This window comes from Astyanax mexicanus, chromosome 10 (genome assembly GCF_023375975.1).
Source record: "Astyanax mexicanus isolate ESR-SI-001 chromosome 10, AstMex3_surface, whole genome shotgun sequence".
NCBI classification, from domain to species: domain Eukaryota; kingdom Metazoa; phylum Chordata; class Actinopteri; order Characiformes; family Acestrorhamphidae; genus Astyanax; species Astyanax mexicanus.
Window position 1 is genome coordinate 34,923,309 of NC_064417.1, and position 22,676 is coordinate 34,945,984.

General features: G+C 35.9%; 1 protein-coding gene across 2 annotated transcripts in view; it reads right to left on the minus strand.

Annotated features, from left to right (window-relative positions):
- Positions 1 to 22,676, minus strand: part of parietopsin — a 416,841-nt gene that overhangs the window by 253,447 nt on the left and 140,718 nt on the right. The window lies entirely within an intron of this gene.

Below are 22,676 nucleotides of genomic sequence, written 5' to 3' on the forward strand. Positions count from 1 at the left end.
GTCCACATAATGCTGAACTTTGGTGTTATGTAAAGAATTTAGCAAAGTTTTAATAGAAAACACAAAGCAGAGTACAATAAAAATACTCCTCAAAAATCTATATTCTAATAACTGTGAATGACTGAAGCTGTCTATTACTGGCAAATTAATGTTTATTTACATTACTATGCCAATGCACCCAGTCTTAAGATGAAAAAGCATAACTTGATGAATATCTTGATAGCTTGCTAGTTAGCCTCCTAATATGGCAGCTAAGCTCAGCTTGCCAGTTCCTGTTGCTCAGACTTAAAGAGAGGGTGGAGCTAATGTCTGCCTGACCCACTTTTTTTTTAGACCCGCCCTTTCTACATCCAGAGGAGCATGATAGAGATTTATGAGACTTAGATATTCATAAGAAATACTTTGTACAAAATGTTTTAAAATGCTTTAAAATCTAGACTTAAATCTCCACACATACAGCTCTAAAAAAAATAAGACACCACTTAAAAATGATGAGTTTCTTTGATTTAACCAAATTAAAAACCTCTGGAATATAATCAAGAGGAAGACAGATGATCACAAGCTATTAAAGCAAGCTGAACTGTTGCTGAATTTTTGCACCAGAATTGGCATGAAGTTATCCAAAAGCAGTGTGTAAGACTGGTGGAGGAGAACATGCCAAGATGCATGAAAACAGTGATTAAAAACCAGGGTTAATCCACCAAATATTGATTTCTGAACTCTTAAAACTTTATGAATATGAACTTGTTTTCTTTGCATTATTTGAGGTCTGAAAGCTCTGCATCTGTATTTGAAAATAGTGAGAAATACTGTCGGTAGTTTATAGAATAAAACAACAATGTTTATTTTACTCAAACATATACCTATAAATAGCAAAATCAAGATTAAAAACTGAAGAGGACTCTTATTTTTTTTCCGGAGCTGTATATGTATTACGTTTTGAATATAATCTGAATATATAAACAGTTAAAAAAAGTGATCTGCATTTAACTGAAATGAGCTCTTTTGTGTAATTCGACGCTGAGCGGGATTCACAGCAGAGACTCGTGCACTTCATTAAAGCCTGCAGTAATCAGTTTTTGTTTGTATGCAAATCTCACTTTTTTCAACAACTCCATCCCCGCAGCTTCTGAATAGTAAACTCCTGATTTATTTCACTGACCTGAGGGTAAGACTCCAGTTCAGCAAGTGTCTATAAGTGAATGAACGAGAGAATGGACTCAGAACTGAACACAGACGTAATCCAAGTGAACTGAGATTACCCAGCAGATCATTAGACTCTAATAGTTTTTTAATGAGTTTGTGGAAAGCAGTCGTGCAATAAAGGAAAAACTCCATTCAGAGACGCTTTAAACAGAGGCAAGTTTAATGAAAAGTCACGGGAAGGAAAACCAGGAGCTGCTGATTAATCTTAATGTGCTTACTAAAGAAATATCTCACTGACAACTGGGAAATCCGCATAGAACCGTCCTCAGAACGAGAACTGGGCTGCTGACTTTTACAGATGAAGACCATTTTAACTATTACAGATTTACAATAACATTAATATTAATACCCCCAATAATAATAATAATAATACTCCAAATTCTTCTGTTTTATGTTCAGGTTCAGAGTCAGATTTAGCAGACATTAGTTACTGAGAGAAAAAAAAAATACAGATCAAAAAAAGAGAGGAAAGATCTTCTTGTCAAGTAAAAAACTAAGGCTAGGCTGCAACCAAAAACTGGAGCGAGTCCAAATGTAGCTTCTGATACATTTATCTATATTAATTATGAGCTTTATTAATATATAACTGGACATCTGTTGTGTGAAAATAACAAGCAAAAATAATTAGTTGTAATTAAACATAGTAAACCCTTTGCTACCAACCTGTTATACAGATTATTCTGTATTACATGATCTTTAATTATTGAAGCATAGGATCGTTAGCTTCGGAAAGATCCTATACACAACACACAACTGGTCAGATGTCACTTTAATCCTGCTGATGCACATGAGAATCTGAAGGCTGTCGTTACACTGTAGTTACACATACAGCAATACACTTACACCCACAAAAAAACAAAGACTTTAAAATCTGAGAATGGAGCTCATTTGAGTGATACAGTTATGATTGTAGCACATTATATTCTAGCCTTGTTCATACTGTTACAAAACCAGTTCAACAAAAACAACTGCACTAACTGCACCATGTTACTCTGGTGAAGCACTGCAGGACACTGTATCGCTAAGTAACCTAAATCATATTAGTGTAAAAGTTCTGTAATATTACTCCACTACAAGAACCCACGTTATTCTCTCGTTTTAAGTGATGCTTCTGTATCTCTCAGCTTGTCCAGAAATGCATGTGTAAAGTGTGGGGATGCCTGGGAGCATAAAATACCAGTTCTCCTAAATCTCCGCTTAGGGCATTAGGATTAGGACTTTTCTTGTGTACAGAAGCAGAAATAATGATGTAACTGTATTACACGGTTGTGCAATCACAAGAAAACTATTTCATTTGTGCTCCTAAAGGTACTTAAAAGTTTATAAAAGTTAATGTAATTTATATATATGTGAAGCTAATGAACTTTTTCATAATTTATCAAAAAGAATCTTGGCACACCTTATAATTATAATCATTACATTATAAAATAAAGTATATTATTTATTATTATTTTATGTTATTTTTACAATAATGGTATAGTGGTATAGTAAGAGTGTTTAGTAATGTGTAAAACAGTGTGTGTAATGTTTAGCTACTGTAGAGCCATTCAGATATTCATCCTTAGAGTATAATTCAAACAGCAAGTAGAGAATGTCATTTTTCTGTATAGAACTTTAGTATTGACTATGGAACCCCTTCCAAAACCCCTTTAATCATAAAGGCTTTGTTACAGTTGTTTTATGTGTCTCAGTTCTTCACCAGATAAGTGGAACAGTAATGGATATTTATGCTCATAGTGATGCGGGAGTCGCCCTCCCGTCAATCTTCTAGAAATGGGAAATTATTGTAGCTAAAAGCTTCTTATCGAGGTGAATTCTCTTCCAACCCGACTACAACTGGAACATCCGCTCGCGCACCGAACAAAATCTTTCCAGCTTATAATTCTATCCTCTTTGCACATTAGGCTCAAACTTCTCAACACTTAGCAATGTCACCTGAATGACATCACTGCTGTTCCTTTGCTGCCATTGGCTGCTTGAAATAAGAACATGGCTCATACTTCATATCACAGCCTTTAAATTTCTGAGCATTTAAGGCGTTTTGCAGTAGTATGTCTTGCTGACCTGTAAAACCTCTCAGACACTTTGACTGAACGAACTTATTCAGAAAGATGAGGAAACTGAGCCTTCTGTACAAGAAACGGCAGAACGGATATGAGACTCATGAGGTTCTGAGCTTTCTTGGAAATGTTGAGGTTGAAAAACAGACAAAAGTTTGATCACAGCGCTAAAAAAACCCCACCTGTATTCATCAAACCTGTGAAGTTCTTCATAAATAAATAAAAACCAGGTTGAAATATTGAAGAGAGGTTTGTACACTCAACAAATCCACATCAGAAGCAATAGAGTGAATGGAGAAGTCTGTGGGCTTGTTTGTGTGTGTTAGAGTGTTTGAAACCTCTCCTAAGTAAGCAATTTCTTGGGAGGAAGTCAATATTAAAAGTTTTGGTTCCTTTTTAAATATAATTTTAAGGCATTTCTATTCTAATTTTAATACAACATAAAAAACGACTGTCAAGTGGCAAGTGGCAAACAGCAACAACTGAGATACCCATTCAAACATTATTATAAAAATATAGAATATTTCTGACTATGTTTGTAGGAAATTATTTATATACGGGAAGTGATCCATGAATGCAGAATTTAACTGTAGATGCATGACTGCTACCCAGTATAAACTCAGTAAAATTCAATAAAACACAGTATAAACTGTTACCAAGTAAGTGGGATTATGTTCCTCCTTGACCAACACATGAAACAAACAGTATGATATAACACATGCTATCCTGTATAGGTATACACAATATCAGTTTATAATATCATATATGCACGGCAGTTGCTGAGGTAGAGAGGATACAGTACTTTGATCGAATAAAACATTATAGCAGCAAATATTCATGATAGAATGACAGTAGGATAATCTCCCAGCAACGCACTGTAATAGCATGAGCAATCACAGACATTTAATATATATATATATATATATATATATATATATATATATATATATATATATATATATACTATATATATATATATATATATATATATATATATATATATATATATATATATATGCTCAGGAAAGCCCCTCCCCCATGCCTGTCAGTCTGTATGACAAATGTAGACAGGTCCATCTTTTTCCAGCAAGATTTCTTTCTCAAACGCTGTGCAGCACTGCCATCAAGTGGATTGTTCTGCATTTTTTTCTGTGAGCTTATGAACTGATCATATGATCCAAGTATGATACTGTGAATAACTATTCGTCCCTTATTAATTTCTTCTGTTTTTGCATATTGGTCATACTAAATTATTCAGATTATTCAGCTTGACTTAATACAATGTACATATATATCATATACCTTATATTTTCTATTATCATTCCAATAATGCATATATTTGGAGAACAATATATTTATAATGTATTTAACCACATTTTAGACCTCATAGATTGGTGTACTTTGAAAGAAATTCAACTTACAGCAGTCTGAAGTTTTTAAAATAGTACTACCACTTCAACGATGGATACCAAAGAGATATTTTTATTCTTACAAAAATTTTGTACAAATAGGTATTTGAACATAAGAGTGAAGTGAAAGGCCCTATTGGCAAGGCTTCACCTTTCATCGAGTAGCTGGATTTAGGTTGTGTCTTTGGTATCATGAGGGCCCAAAAATATGCCTTGCACAGCTCTAAATGCACAAAAGGCATGTACTAATTCTTTAAATTAATAATGGGTGTGTTGGGTGCAACAGGAAATAAACCAATCAGCTTTTTACTTGCCCTTTACTTTCCCTTTAAGAGTCAGGTGTGCTCTGACTTTGGCGCGTTCATATCTTAACAGTTAATTTATTAAAACACTCTATTTTTACACATTTATACTTTATAGTTTATTGTATATTTATATGTATCTTCTTGAATGAATCAGTTCAAAATGTTGTGATAATTAATAATTTCTGATCTAGTGTAAATGAATAATTTGTTGAGATATTCTGTCGTAAGTACTGATAATTAATGTACCAGTATTGTAAAGTGCTACCCAAAGTATAAGCTAGATTTGTTCGTAATTTAAAACAGACAGTAAGAGGGTGAATAGATGTTAAACCTCTAGAAGAACCAAACAGAATCAGTTGTCACATTTAAAATACAACTCCATACCTACCAGCACTGGAAGCTGTCGTTCATTCTCATTTTTCTTTTTCCTTTTCCTTGTAGCTTTCAGGCCTGATTGAAAGCAGCATGTGAATACATGCAAATATGGTGTGTGGAAGATATTTTTTTACATTTTCCTCTTGGTTTTCAGCAGCTGGGAACTCTTAAAAGATCTCTCATGAATACGGAATGGATGGGCACTCGTCTGCTTGTAAACAGATGTAGCTCTTATTGAGCCTGGGCCAGGGAAGTGCCAAAAGATGAGAACACAACATGCCATTATGCAAAAGATGCCTCCTCAGGCTCGTCTTCTGCTCTCTCTCTCTCTCTCTCTTTCCCCTCTCATTCTGTCTCTCTGTCTCTCTTATCTCTGCTGGCTACTTCACTCATTGTTCAGCAGAGACTTTTCCTCTCCTGCTAATCTCCATCCTCACCCTCCTCTCTGCTCTGAGTTTCACCTCTGGAGAAGCAGACACTCTATTTTTCTACTGCTGGTACAAAGCAGGTAGGTTGGACCTGGCATCCAGTGTGTCTGTGAAGTATATAGTATTATATTATGTGTGCTATGCATGCAGGTCGTTTTATATCTCTTTCACTTTTTCTTTGCTTTTATGTTTAAAATATATTGATCCATCTTCATGCCGACCAAGAGAAAGATGCCTCTTTACCTCAGTATCTAATTTAATCCTAATTTAAAGAGTTTAAGTCATGCTAAACATAAAGTACGGTGGCCGAGAAAGCCCAACGCAGTGCAAATTGAAAAGCGCTGCAAAAGCACAAAACACATCCATCAAAATTACAACACAGGCGCTGCAAATAGAAAAACGCGCTGCAAAAAGAAAAACGCGCTGCAAATAGAAAAACGCGCTGCAAATAGAACCACAACACAACGGAAGTGAGTCACAACACAACGGAATTTTACCGGGGGACCTTAAAAGATACTGTACCAGCTAAGCTGCGTCTTCAGTAACGTCTCGGACTTCACTATGTGTACAAAGGACAATAAGTGGCAAACAAGGCGTTTTGTGAAGCAGAACTTTTAATAATATGCACACAACCGTGGTGATCACAGGTAATAAACATAACTTACTTTTCAGAAGCTTGTTTGCCACTTACTGTCCTTTGTATACAGCAGGTACAGCATCTTTTAAGGTCCCCCGGGAAAATTCCGTTGTGTTGTGACTCACTTCCGTTGTGTTGTGGTTCTATTTGCAGCGCGTTTTTCTTTTTGCAGCACGTTTTTCTATTTGCTGCGCCTGTGTTGTAATTTTGATGGATGTGTTTTGTGCTTTTGCAGCGCTTTTCAATTTGCACTGCGCTGGGCTTTCTCGGCCACCGTAATAAAGCCATATACAGCTCTGGAAAAAATATATAAGAGACCATTTAATTATGATGTTTTTCCTTGATTTTACCAAAATTGAAAACCTCTGGAATATAATCAAGAGGAAAAATGGATGATCACAAGCCATCAAATCAAGCTAAACTGCTTGATTTTTTTGCACCAGGAGTAAAGGCAAGGCAAGGCAAGGCAAGTTTATTTATATAGCACCTTTCATACACAACGGTCATTCAAAGTGCTTTACAAATTAGAAAATACACAGAGAAATCAAATAAAAAAATAAAAATAAAAAAAACATGTAAAAGATTAACAGTAAAAATGGAAATAAAAACTAAAATAAGAATAAAGCATGATTGATTACATGAAACATGATTAAAACAAAGAGAATTAAATTAAAAACATGTAAAAGAACAACAAGGAATTAATAAGAATAAAGCATGAATAAAACATAATATAAAAGTGCTGTTACAGAATAAAAGTGTGTGGAGCTGCAGTGTTTTAAGCTGAGCTAAAGGCCTGATCAAACATGTAGGTTTTCAGTCTGGATTTAAACATGTAAAGGCATAAAGTATCCAAAAGCAGTGTGTAAGACTGGTGGAGGAGAACAAGATGCATGAAAACTGTGATTAAATCCAGGGTTATTCCACCAAATATTGATTACTGAACTCTTTTAAACTTTATGAATATGAACTTGTTTTCTTTGCATTATTTGAGGTCTGAAAGCTCTGCAGCTTTTTTGTTATTTCAGCCATTTCTCATTTTCTGCAAATAAATACTCTAAATGACAATTTTTTTTTTTTTGGAATTTGGCAGAAATGTTGTCTGTAGTTTATAGAAAAAACAACAATGTTCATTTTACTCAAACATATACCATATAACATATAAATAGCAAAATCAGAGAAACTGATTCAGAAAATGAAGTGGTCTCCAGAACTGTATATCCACAATTATTTCACTAACCAGCCTTAAAGAGTGGTTAATTTACCATACTAAAATAAGAGTTAAAGTGTGATAAGTGTACTACAGGTCAGATCTATATGGAAGCCCATTTCCGCCACCTGAAGAACAAAAAACGTCCTCAACTAAGTCATAATTATGAGATAGAAAAGTCATAATTATGGGATAGTAAGTCATAATTATGAGATAGTAAGTCATAATTATGAGATAGTAAGTCATAATTATGAGATACTAAGTCATAATTATGAGATAGTAAGTCATAATTATGAGATAAAAAAGTCATAATTATGAGATAGTAAGTCATATTTATGAGATAAAAAGTCATAATTATGAGATATTAAGTCATAATTATGAGATAGAAAGTCATAATTGAGATACTAAGTCATAATTATGAGATAGAAAGTCATAATTATGAGATAGAAAGTCATAATTATGAGATGACTTTTTATCTCATAATTATGACTTACTATCTCATAATTATGACATACTATCTCATAATTATGACTTACTATCCCATAATTATGACTTTTCTATCTCATAATTATGACTTAGTTGAGGACGTTTTTTTTTTCTTCAGGTGGCGGAAACGGGCTTCCATAGATCTAGGCTGTTAACATCAAAAAAGATAATTTACACACTGTTTAGCAAGAGATAAGTATTAGCTATTAGCCTGTACTTGGGTTTCTTTAAATATATAAATATACAATTATTCATCAAAATTAAAAAAGTTGGTGAAGACAGGAATATTTAGTGTTCTTTCTAATTTCACAACAGAATTATGTTTGTGCACAGAATTTAAGATGTTCTGTTTTAATCCCCACTGTAATCAAGAATTCAGATCAGTTTCATGCAATCTCAAACAATTTGCATTTAGAACTATTTCTAAAATACTTGTAGATACAAAAGATAAAAAGTTCTCAAACATTGAAACTGAATGTTTTCTTTTAATATCTTACAATTTCCAATGGAAGTTTGGTAAGAAACAGTTAAGCAGAGAAACAAGCTGTGAAAGAGTTTTACACAGCAGCAAACATCTGGTCTTAAATCTGTTTAGTGTTTTCCTTTCAGGAAGGTTAATTTAAATTATATGATGATGATGATGATGATGATGATGATGATGATGATGGTGAAAAAGTTACACTTGTATAGTGCCTTTGTAAAAACCCACATTCTACTCAACCACTCATTCAACAGTGGCAGCCAATCACGTACAGCGAATACATATCTGGGCATGCATTAATTCATACCTCCACACGCACACCAGGGCACTTTAGAGTATCTACTTCACCTGATCTCCATGTTTTTGGACTGTGGGAGTCCCTGGAGGAAACCCACAAAGACACAGTTGAGGACCTGAACCCAAGACCCCAGTGTTGGGAGATGAACGTGCTAACCACCAAGCCACCGTGCCACGATATGATTAATTAAAGAACACTGAGAACACAACCAAAATATTCCTGAAGGAGGTGTGGTCGAGTTTAATGATTTATTTTTACCTGTATTAATTCAGTCCGAGCAGATACCACACTAATGAGGCAGCCTGAAGAATTCAGTGCATCACTGACAGCTGGTGGTTTCACAAGTAAGCAGCAGGAAATATTCCTGAAGTCTGGAGCTGAAATCACTGGTCACAAGGCTGGAACCTCTGGACAGAGTGCCAGTTAATGTTGAAAATGTATTACCCAATTTAACATGACAACAGGTCTTTATAATCCATCATCTTAAAATATACATACACAGCTCTGGAAAGAAATAAAAATAAAAAAATGTTTCTTTGATTTTACCTAATTGAGGACCAATGAAATATAATCAAAAAGGAAGATGAATGATTAATAGTTATCCAAAAGCAGTGTGTAAGACTGGTGGAGAAGAACATGCCAAGATGCATGAAAGCTAAAAACTAGATTAAAAACCAGGGTTATTCCACCAAATATTGATTTCTGAACTCTTAAACCTTTATGATGTAATGCTCTAAATGACAATATTATTATTTGGAATTTGAGAGAAATGTTGTTTGTAGTTTATAGAATAAAACAATAATGTTCATTTTACTGAAATATTTACCTGTAAACTGATTCAGAAATTGAAGTGATCTCTTAATTTTTTTCCAGAGCTGTACACTGTAAGATCAGCATATTGAAATGATATAAAATGATGAAAAACCTGAGGCAATTGAACTTGATGAATGATGTTGTTCAGGCTCTGTGGAGAAAATATGGAATTACAGAATTTGTAGAATTGGAAGCTTTACAGAAAAGAAGCTTTCACCAAAACAAAACCCCAGGGCTACTACACACATAGCAATGCATTATTTATATATGTACATTACAGAACACTATAGGATTTTCTGTCTCTTGGGGTTAGATCTCTAGAGAGAAGTATTCTAATACATCAGTGTTCTAATCCTTTCTATTTACCTTTCTGCTGTGAGAAGAAAGCTTAGGTTCGTTTTGTTGTTGGAAAAAGCTCCAGAGATCACTACAGCTGCTTTAGAGCTTAAAAAGGGAGGTACTGCACATTGCTTCTGTCACAGAGTGAATAGAGTTTGATAGAATACTTACATTTTATTTAAATGGTTTAAGTAAAAGAATTCTTATACAATATCATTTTTTTTATTTTTAAAATTTACCAAAATATTCCAAAAAATATTATCAACATCAGAAAATGCATGTATTTTCTTTGTTTGTTTGTTTTTTTGGGGGGGGCACCACCTCCAGAAAATATTTAAGTATCAAAACAGGTAAGGTAAGGATCAATAAGTTTAGATTGCACAGTGCAGCTCAATGGAACTGTGGAAACTGCTTATGATCGGCTGGAGGTGAACACATAACAGAAGATTTAAAGGGAAGTGGAATCCAAAATGACCTGAAATAAACTCTTTTTGTACAATTAATTCCATTGAAAGTTGAAAAGGTTGTATCTCTCTTCCTACCATACTTCCATCCCCTTAACATTAGGTACACACAAAAAAAGAAAAAACTAAATAAATTACTGAGCACTGAGGAGGGGTTAGACAGCCATTGCCCCGCCCCATATTAAAAATCATGAATCTGATTGGCTAGATTGTCCTGTGACTTTAATAATAGACTAAGTACTAAATCCTTCTCAAAATCAGGAGAAGGGTCATGCAGACACAAGGGGGCAGAAGCCGTTTTAAGAAGCAGTTTTGATTGGTCAGTACCGCTGTCAGTCAGATAAGAGTCCTCTAGCAACTAAAAAAAGGCAGACTAATGCTTTGAATTAGTTGCTGTTTTTACTTTAGTTAATTTATGAAATATATGCTTACACTTACAATAACTATAATATACATTTCCTGATTAAATCTTATATAATGATTTACATGCACCAATTGTCACCCCTTCTCTGAAGGGTTAGAAGGGCCTCACTGCACACCACTGCCCTCTGCTATAAAGATATATGGTTTTTAATTGGATAGCGACGACATGCTCCTATGCAGTGAATGTCTCTTTCAGTAAAAGCCTTGCATATTTCATCAAGACAATGCTAAACCACACACTGCATTCATCACAATGGCATGACTTTGTAGAAGAAGAATCTAGATGCTAAACAGACCTGCCTGCAGAGCAGATCACCAGTATTAATGCTTAAATGTCACTTTCATCATCTAATATGTTGTGACAGGTTCTGTTGTGAATAAAACATGGGTCTATAAGATCTGTAAATCATTTATATATGATTATTTACATTTTACCTAGTGGCCCAACTTTTGGAATTGATGTTATATTTCCGGTGAAGTGTTTTCCTTTCCGTAGAAGTGATTGATGGTGTCTTTTATAATCTGTGTTAGAAAATAAGATCAGAAAGTTATTTTGCTGTGGAGGTCTGCGAGGTGGCTATCAGTTTCCTGTGCTTGAAAAGAGGATGTCATTCAGAATGAAGGACAAGCCCCAGGTTCCCAGTATAAAGCAGAAAGATTGAATCTCATCTTGTGCTTCATTTCAGCGTGTCTCGGAGGATTCTGAATAATGCGTCTCAATCTGCCTGATTTGCTTGGAATCCCAGCCCTGCCATTTCTTATAGCCTGTTTTCCACTTTCATCAAATTCAACTTGTCTCAGTACTGGCAGCCAGACACTGCTGGATTTCACTCATAATTGCTTTTAAGCAGTTGGAAAATCAGGAAGGAGGGTTCATTTCAGCTGACTGAAGGGATTATCTCAGGAGATAGAAAAGCAGGGTGTGTTGCGAGTGTGCTGAGTGAAGGTATGGAACATTAGCATAGTTGTCCCTGACAGATCTAGTAAAGCTATGAATGATTACAACAGACATCTGCTGTGCTTTAAATCAGTCTTCACTTAAGATCCAGAAATTAGTTTAAACTGCTTTTTTTATTTCCCAGGGTGATTTTCTGTAAGAAGGCCTGTCTCACCATTTATGCTCTAATTTATCCTCACTCATCCATCTCTTTATAGGCCTTGCTTTGTGAACTGGTGTTCAGTCATGTTGACACAAGAAGGGGCCGTCTCCAAACTGTTCCTAGAAAGTTGGGTGCATGGAATAGTGTAAAATATCTTGGTATGCTCAAGCATTAAGAGTTCCATTTACTGGAACAAAGGGTCCAAGCCCTACTCCTAACAAACACACATAACCCCATAATCCCCCTGCACCAAACTTTAAACTTGGCACAATGCCGTCAGACAAGAACTGTTTTCCCAGAAATTGACAAATCCAGACCAATCAATCGGATTGTCAGACGCAGAAGTGTGATTTGTCACTCTAGAGAACACGCCACTTCAGTTTCTGAATCAGTTTCTCTGATTTTGCTATTTATAAGTTTAAAATAAAAATACTTTTATTTAGAGCATTTATTTTTTGAAAATGAAGAATGATTGAAATAACAATAAAAATATAAGGAAAAAAACAAAATACCACTTAAAAATTTAAAAAGTTAAAAAGTTTCTTTGATTTTACCAAACTGAAAACCTCTGGAATATAATCAAGAGGAAGATGGATGATCACAAGCCATCAAACCAAGCTGAACTGCTTGAGTTTTTGCATCAGGAGTGGCATAAAGTTCTCCAAAAGCAGTGTATAAGACTGGTGGAGGAGAACATGCCAAGATGCATGAAAACCAGGGTTATTCACCACATCAAATATTGATTTCTGAACTCTTAAAAATGTTTTCTTTGCATTATTTGAGGTCTGAAAGCTTTGCATCTTTTTTGTATTTCAGCCATTTTTCATTTTCTGCAAATAATTGCTGTAAATTTATATTTAGACTTTGGGAGCAATGTTGCCCGAAGTTTATAGAATAAAACAACAATGTTCATTTTACTCAAACATATACCTGTAAATAGCAAAATCAGAGAAACTGATTCAGAAACTGAAGTGTTCACTTAATTTTTTTTAGAGTTGTATGTACAAGTTTATGATTAATTGGAAGATGTGCAGTAAAAACTAAATAAATCCCTGTGCTATACATGAAAGTGTATTTAAATTAGCATTTGCGCTGCCCCACCCTGCTGATACAGCGGTAATCAACAGGTGATTACAAGCCTAACAATTACTGACCGCTATCTATAGCAAACAAAAACACATTTTAGACTCTCAGACACTATATATAATATTTAAACAATTTTCATGGCTCATTTTCAGGATTATAAATACAAATAGAAAGATTCAAAATAAATATCAGTAGTGCACAGTATTTCCCATGGGCTACACGATTATTTGGGGGTCTGAAGAACATTTAGGCCTTAGGATATCCACGGTTTGCAAGATTTATTAGTTTAAGAAATACTTGTTTAAAAAAGCATTCTCTTTTATGTGTTGCATTAACAAATCTCTTAAGCGTATTGCCATGACAACACAATTCTAACACTAATTTATAGTCCCGAAAAGACATTAAAGAAAACATTTAAAAAATTTTAATTGGGAACAGAAATGACTCATGATCATAATAATGAAAAATTAACTCTTAATCAAAGAAATAAAGGCAAACACATCCAGCTTCAAACAGTGAACAGCAGAACAAGAAAAATTTTCTTAGTCATTTGGCTTCACTGAGTTATTTTATTGTAAGTAAAAAGAGTACATTTGACTTGGGTAAAAACTTCCCCCAAATATCTTTCTTTCATCTTTTCATAAGGATTTTAATCAGCAATGTCTTTTTATCATCATTGTCATCATCATTATTATCATCATCATCATAATCATCATCATCTTATAGAAAAAAAAAACAGACTAACAGGGCTAACATAACATGCGAACCGCCACTAGAGGGCAGTAAATCCTTAGTAATCAGATTCAGCATCTCAACATGAATATAATAACATTGTATTACATCAGCATAATTACAGCCAGCAGATCACAGACTGTATCAAATCTATTTAATCAGAAATGTCATGAAGTGCAATCTAAAAAAGTAAATAGTAGTAAATAATTGTGGAACTGTGGAACTGTAGAATCTGTTTTAGGCATTAGGGTTAGGGTTTTTCACAAAAGTGTTACCAAGTGAACAGACCAAACCCTAACTTTATCATTCATTACAATAGCAGATGTGTGAATAACCACAGAGTCAGACACTGTAATCTAGGAGCTGCCAAAGCTATGGGAAATTTAGGCACACTGGTGATCCATCCAAAAAGCTGATTAAATTTCTGTTGTCACACCTGTAGCCTGTGTCTGTCTTCTTCTCCTGTCCTCGGTTCTCTTGTTTTTTTTACCTCCCCATGTACTCCTTGGGCACATGGCTTTGTTGTGTTATTGGTCCTGTCTCCGCCCTAGCCCCACTCTAGCCCTTAGTGTTTTCACCTGGTGTCCTTTTGTTTGTAACCCCACCCGCCTCGATTCCTGCTCCAGGTGTTTCTCACCCTCTCTGTGTAAATATAGCCTGTAGTTTGAGTGTTTCCTGGTTGAGTTTTTGTATTTTTTTGGTGCTCCATAGAATCTCTGTGTTTCATGTATCCAGGCAGTGTTCTCAAGTCTCACGCTTTGAGTGTGTGACACACGCACCTCAGCAAGTTCACACGCTCACACTCCACACACATGGTATTTCTCACGCTTGCCAACCCATCAGCTGTATATTATAATGTACTCTCGTTGAGCCAAACTCAAATATGTTAAAGATGGCTAGGGTACAAGGTAGTTTGGTTTGGTGATCAGCGGTCAGGCTTTGTATATGTGCTGCAGGATCTCCCACGCCACATTAAAGGCTGATCCAAGTACAGTCTGATGTGGCTCGTTAGGCCTTATCCAACAGAAGATGCTGTACACCAGTGGCGATTGCTCTAAGACTGCAAGGGAAGCTCAGCTTCCCCTAAAATGTAAAAAAAATAAGTGATTAAATATATACTGTTGTGTGTACATGTCACTGATTAAATATGCGCTACACCGCGCTGAACTTAGTTATGAATCAGCTTCTTATCACTGGTAACGCCGCGGCTTTCCTCTCACTCATTCCCGCAGCTTCACAGACCTGCTTTAAGCAGTGTGGACGCTGAGCGTCCACAGACTTCAATAGCGGAGCAAAGCGCGCGGCGAAACGAGACGAGTCATTGGATAAATGCTGGACTTTGTCCCGCCCATCGGACGCTCAGCGTCTCTGGGGGTCTATGGAGCAGTGGGCTGGCCTCGGCCGGCCCGGACGCTGAGCTTCTGCGTGATGATTGGATGATCTGTCTGAGGCCCTTTTTGATTGACAGCAAAATGAGCGAATCAGCGATCTTTTAGTGTACAAATCCGTTTTGGAGAAGCCATTTGATAGTCTTCCTTACGAAGAAAAACACAGCAGGGCAGATCAACTGCTCAGATTAAATTGGTGTAAAAGTGGAAAAGTAACAGGTATTTTCAGCTGTACTGGTATGATAAAGTGAGCTGGCTGACTGGAAGTGCTGTAACAAATAAAATGTGGCCATTCCTCTTGATGAAACTATCTCAGGACTTAAATGAACAGGGGCCAGTAGTACGTATTGTGTTATCATTAAAATAATTTAAATTAATAAAGGGATTATTTAAGGAAATTAAAACTGTCCAAAAAGGAAATACATTTACCTGCATCTTTTCCTTTACCAACTTTAAAGATTTGGTGGTGTTTTTTTTTTACTGATCATTTTATGTTTTTTCATGTCATAGCGTCTTTTTTTTTGTAATTGTTCAATGTAAAGAATGGGTACCTTTTTGTTGTGTAGTGAAAACTTGAAAATAATGCCTTTTGTTTAGAAAAAAAAAATCTCAGGGAGAGTAGAATTTACGTATAAATAAAACTACATATGTTAAGATGTAGGCTGAAATTGAGCTTCCCCTCCTTGAAAGATCAGCATCCGCCACTGCTGTACACATATATTAGAAAAGGATCCTGCATTTTAAAGTTGTAAAATGCAGAGTCACAGGAAGAAAAGCTTTAGTACCACGAAACCTGCATATGTTGTAGAGGGCCAAGTTTTTTTGTTTGTTTTTATTTACTTTCCTAAGGCTAACCATAAGTGTCACAGGAAGAGGTCTTGTTTTTTTGTGGGGGGACCTGAAGTCCAAACCTTACCAAACTTCTCCTGGAGGGTCCACAGTGATGCCCGCTGTGATGCAGTCCTGTTCTAGAGCTCTGCGATGATCCATAGCTATACAATGGATGTTAAACAGTCTGGACTTTAACACTTTAACATTAACACTGAGCATGTGTCTAGCACCTACTCACACTCATAACTCAGATCCTGTTATTACATGAGCTGTAGCACCCCATTATCTCTTTTTCAAGGTTTTTTCCTCTTAGTCATTCCAGATAGTGAATCTCTCTTTCCAAAGAAACACAGTACAAAAATGTATTCACAATGACCCTCGTCAACCTCAGTTGGCAGGAAAGTGCAAAGGAAATACCTTTGAAAATGCATGTTTGCTCTGCCATGGACAGCCCATTGTAGTGACATGTATATATGTGTGTGTGTGTGTGTGTGTGTAATAGAAAAGCATGGATTTCTGATGTATTTGACGCATTATGCTGCTTTCCTCTTGTGTACAGAGGTTAAGGTTTGGTGCAGGTGTACACAGTATGGTTTAGCTATTATAATAAAAACCAATAAAACCTCTTGCTTAATATTATTTAAGTCTTCATTGTGTTGCCAAAACAGCCCTGATCTGTTGTGAAGTGTTGGGACCTCCATGGGTCACATCAGTCACTCTTGGCGCACTGGAATACTCAAAGGAGGTCAAAGGGGGGCAAGAGTGGGGGGGACAGCTGCCCCTTTCCTAATGCCTTAATGCCCTAAAGTGTCCTCAATCAAAAGTGGCAAAAAGGTGCCCTACTGGCTGCCTTTCTTGTGAGGAAAAAAGTGATTGAGTGCCTGCTACAACTTGATAGAGTAACTTTGAATATTCATTTAATCACATTTCAACAAAAAATGATACACCTGATCGGTTCCAAAAACATGTATCGCCTGGATCTGTTGTCTGTGTGAGATATCTTATCAGCTAGTTGTGTTACAACAATGTGCTCAGAGATAAACTGAGAGATTCCCAGTCTCTGATAAGCTTGTTGAGACAGAGAGCTAATTAAGTGACCCTCATTTAAAGTGTTAGACCACCAGGATGTTTTCACACCTGAGCTACTTTGAATCAAGTTAAATCTCATAAGGCTTAGAAAGTAGTTATTTATCAGGCAATGTATTATCACAGGACCCTCTGACCTGTCCGGATTAACAGTTCCAGCATGTCAGCTCTCAATCTGAAGCAAAGGCACGGACAACGTTATTAAATCCATGTAAGTATGCAGCTAAATCACTGCTGTGCTGATGGAGAGTGGAGCGGAGATGGAGTAAGTGCATTCCAAGAGTGAACCAGAAGGCTTGTAATGAGTCAACCATAAATCAAGGTTTACAGTAACTGAATGGCTTGGTCAGCCTTTAACCTGGGGTGCACTGACCTGAAAGCAATAAATTAATCCAATGAATAAGTAATAAGTAAGTCTCCCTTGAGGAATGTTTCACATGTTTCATTTGACAAGACTTGATGTTTTGAATTCATTCTTCTAGTTCTTTATCAAAAAATCTATTTATTAGAATAGTCAGTTTGTATAAGCTGTAGTTTTATTCAGACACTCATGTTAAATAATGTATTGTGTAAAATCTGTTCTTTTTTATATATTTAAACCTCTTGACATTGCATTTACATTTACAGTACAAAGAGATAATGTTATTAAAATATACTAAAAACATATTTATTTTTCATTTATTAATTTGTGAAATCTTATCAACAGAAATTCTCATTTCTTATGAGGAACAAGTTAAGATCCCCCCACATTTATTACTACTGAAAGAACACCTACTGTAAAATTAGAATTGGCAGCAGTACATTAAAGTATGAATTAATTAATATGAATTAATATTAATTAATTTAAGTATTAAAGCTGCAGGTGAACATGATTAGAGAGGAATTTGGATGAGTCTGTCTCATTTATACCTCAGACATTTAGTTTAATTTGATCTTAATTGTTAAAGTGGGTGTTATTGTTATGGTCAGATCTCTCTAAGGCATTTGGAAGGAGGTGCAGATGAATCTGGCAGGGAATTAAAAAAGATCTAAAAACAACCAGAAATCACCTGTTCAACTGTCTGCAAAAGAGTAGACCACAAGATGGGCAAAGAAATCCCCAACATTTCTCATATGTCATCAGGAAGCTCAAAGTACATCATATACCTTTAGAAAGAGACCAAACAAGGTAGAGGTGTGCAAAGAGGAAACTCAAGATGCATCTGTCTCATAACACCCTGTTTCTGATGTTTTACTGCTTGCAATTAATCTTAAAACTGTAAAGATTTTATGTAGTGATTTAAACTGCTCAAGCTGCTGCGTCTGTTAATTTAGGATGTTTCCTCTGCCAAAGCTCTCCGTTAAACTTTTACTCAACACATTATTCTCATGCAAATTAAAAAAAAAAAATTAAGTAGTTTAAATAGCTTTAAACTAAATATCACAAAATATTAGAATCCTTTAAAAAAAAGTCACTAGCCTGGCACAAAAATACCAGCATCACAGAATATTGTTTGATTAATACAATACCATATTTTTAACAACTGCAGACTGCTACCATAATTCCATTTTTCCATCATACATTTTTCAATCTTACATTAATTATTTTGTTTACATGTAAATACCCATTTTGAAAGCATTTAGTCTTAGAAAGAAAAAATGCAATTAATATGCATTATTTACAGAATATTGCTGTGATTAATTAAAGTTTTTTTCTTTTAATTGATTGATACCCTTGTTTTTTTTTTAGTTCCTCTCCTATTAAAGGGGCACTAAACCCCCTGATTTTAGCCAGATTCCCCCCTCAGTTTAATTTTGAAAAAGGCTAAAATTGTGAGGGGTAGTTTGGAAGGGGCACTTGGTGATGTATGGGTTTAGAGGTAGGGTAGGAGGGAGAGCTGATTGGCTGATAGGTCACTGCAGGGGCAGAAATGACCACAATAAAGTTTAGGAAAGGTTGATTTCATTACTATCTTTTATTACTTCAAAGGAACACATTTCAGATATTAATGGGAAAAATGTTTTAGGGTTTAGTGGCTCTTTAAATTAGAAAACTGAGTGTAGTGAAGAGCGATCACCACTAGATGGCCCTGCAGGTGTTAAGTTGAGCAAGTGAATGACTGAGCTCATTATGGATAATAGTAGGGTGTAAAATCTTAAGGATCACAGCAAAAATAGAAACTTGGTAACTAGTAACTATCCAAATATTTCTGAAGTGTGTGAAACTGTTTATGTGTAAACTGCCTGAAAAAGCAGGACAGAAGCAGGTGGTGTGGAGAATGTGAGTAAGTACACATATTTGCCAAGTGTGTCACCATTCCTGAATTCCTCACACACACTCATGCACACACACACACACACTGGGTTTGGTGATTACTGGGTGGCAAAGTGAGGATGACCACGACAGTGACCTTTTCCCCTTGCGCTTTGTGAAAGCAGCAGTCAGACTTACAGTGAGAGAGAGTGAGCGATCAGCCGACTCACAGTCAGGCTTTGTTGACAGCAGTGTACAGTTCAATTCAGTTATTGTTCAGCACATTCAGATACAAAATTAATTATAACAAAGAATCCATGCAGCAAACAGCCACAGAGCATTGAGTATGACAAAGTGAAATCACACACTTGATCCCGTAATTAACTATTTTTTTATTGGTTTAGGATTGGCCTCGAGTTTCTGCTGAACTGTACCATACTGTCCAGTGAAAACTACTGTAAAGGACATTTGCTTTTGTTATTCTGTAATCTATTAACCCACAGTAATGACAAACTGTAACTTTGCTGTAGAAACTTTAAGTTCCATTAGAGCAGATACAAGTAAACATAAACACAGCAAAAATGATTACGGTAAGTTTTTTTTTCTTATTTGAAGAAAGTATTTCATAAGTAGATCCAGATTTCACCTGAATATTTTATGTATACCAACATCAGTATCAAACATCGACAGTATTACCAGTACCACTGTCATTATCATAGTCTTTATTGCCTTAATTATTAGTTGTATCATTATCATCACTACTGTTCACTTCTGATTAGGATTCTTATCATCAGCTTTTGTAAAAAACAGGTGATCCAAAAAATTACTAAAAATGTTTGAACTGGGTTTAATTAAATACATGTGATAGCCTGTTCAATGTATTTATTTACATTTAATAAAAAAAGTTGAAAATGAGAAATGAAATGACAAACCTTGTTATGTTCATTTTTGTTGTTCTACTTTTTTCTATTTTTCATATTATTGTTTTATTATTAGAATTCTTCTTATTGCACTCCATCAAAAAGTACAAAGGTGTACATGTGGTGTCACACGCTGACGTTCATTAGCTGTGTTGGAGCTTGCCTGAACCAACCTGGTATGACATGATCCTCCAACATGTCAATGCAAGAGGAGTGAATAAGTTCAAGTGATGTCATGGCAACAAAATAATCCAGATGTAAACCCCAATTTTTAAACCCAAATTTCTCCTTAATGTAGCTGAGCCAATAAACCCACCCACCTATTGGGATACCCCAATAAGTTGGAGTGTTCCTGACAGTAGTAGTAGTAGTAAAGACTACTAGGCATACAATATGCCTCCTCTGATACATGTGAAGTCAGTGACTACCTATACATACATTATTACTAAGCAGTCAAAACATTCAAAGGAAAGCTCTGGGTCCCCAGCTCTGATACATTAGCCAGCAGGACCCCATTCTAATCAGACAGAGTGTTCACGACCAATTATGCTCTTTTAATATTGGCAGCCTCAGAGGGAGGGGGAGGGGCAGGGGGGGGGGCAACTGCCTCCACCCTAGTGCATCCAAGCCCTAAAGTGCTCCTTATAGTGGCAAAAAGAGACAAATTGCCCTACTGCCTGCTCTTCTTGTAGGGAAAATGTGACCTAGAGTGCCCACTAGGGTGCAACATTTTATAAATAAATTAGCAATACCAGAAAGAAAAGTATCCTTATTGTTGCCATGTCAGTGAAGAAAATGTGATGTGGTGCCTTTTATGTGCTCTCACAACAGGATAAACTTTATTTGATTGTAAAAGATAATGTAAGTAAATATCAGGTTTGGTAAACAAGATTGTTCTCTATTATATTCATGTAAGTTTTCAGTTTTAGTCACACTCGCTCTACAATGTTTAGATGTTGGGAGGTCTTAATGTAGTCTGAGCTGTCATCTCAGCACCCCGCAAGACCAAAAACCAGCAGTCTCGACCTTGTTTGGAATCGGTCTTGGAGTGAGGGGGACTCGGAGACTCCAGTTCGCTGGAGTTCTACTCTTTGTTTATGTGAAACATTGTGACCTCAGGGACCACATTTATTTTTCCAGACATCTACAAAGAAAGCACAAGGAGCAGTAGGTGCAAACTAGTGAGATAACTAACGTAAGCAGTGGGCTAGCTAACCGTAACAAAGAGCTAACTAAAATACTAATGTTATTGGGGAGATAACTAAAGTTAGCAATGAGCTAGCTAGCTAACCTTAGCGACGAGCTAGCTAACCATAGCAACAAGCTAACTAAAATTCTAATGGGACCAGGAAGAGAGCATCAAGAGAGAGAGTTAGCGTCAAGCTGGCAAATCTTAGTGACAAACTAGCTAAAATACACACTAATGTTACCGGAAAGTGAACTGAAACGGGCGAAGAGCTAGCTAACCTTAGCAACAAGCTAGCTAACCTTAGTGACAAGCTAGCTAAAATACTAATGTTACTGGGATAGAGAACTAGTAACGATCTAGGTAACGTTAGTGATGAGCTATTAGAGGGCAAATTGTGATTGTTTTTTCATTTTAGAAAAAAAGTTAATGGAATTTAAATTTTTACTTTTAAATTTTAATCTGGTCTCAGTCTTGGACTTGGTTTAATTTTTTTCTGGTCTTGGCCTTGACTCAGACTCAGCTCTAACTTAGCGGTATTGACTACAACAATAGTTCTTAGTAATCTTAATCCGTGGCAAAGTCTATTCCATCACACATGACATATCATAGTTTTTTGCATGCTGGCTGGGCCTAATATCAGGTCATAGGTGCCTTTTTCATTTTTCTCCCAGCCTGAGTTTGCCACTGTCTCAGAAACTCCTGCTGCTGATGTTGAGGCACCAGATGTAAAGCCCATTGACAGCTTGTGAGACTTTGTTGGGAAACGTGTGGAGAACAAAAATCCAACACCTACAGGAGGTCTGCGGACAAGAGGGAAGAATGTGTGGAAAATTAATTAAGAACAGGGGTGCACAGAGGTGGGTCTGCAGGGTCAGCATAGTTGTCTAGTCCCATGTTCTAACAGAACTGTAAAAGTACAAGTGCTCTTTAAGCACAACACTTAAGTGGAAATACAAAAATATTCTTTTTTTTGTACTTTTGTAGTTTATTCTAAAATGTACTGAAAGTAAAAGCACAGTACTGTATTATTACGTTATTACAATAAGCAGTAGAAAGTTCTCAGATTGAAAGGCAGAACAGGAGCAGAGTTGTCTTCTTTTGAGATCAGCTTGATTGCTTTATTCACTCAATGATGAGGAGCTTCATCAGGTGAATGATTTTCATCATCGAAAATATGTAG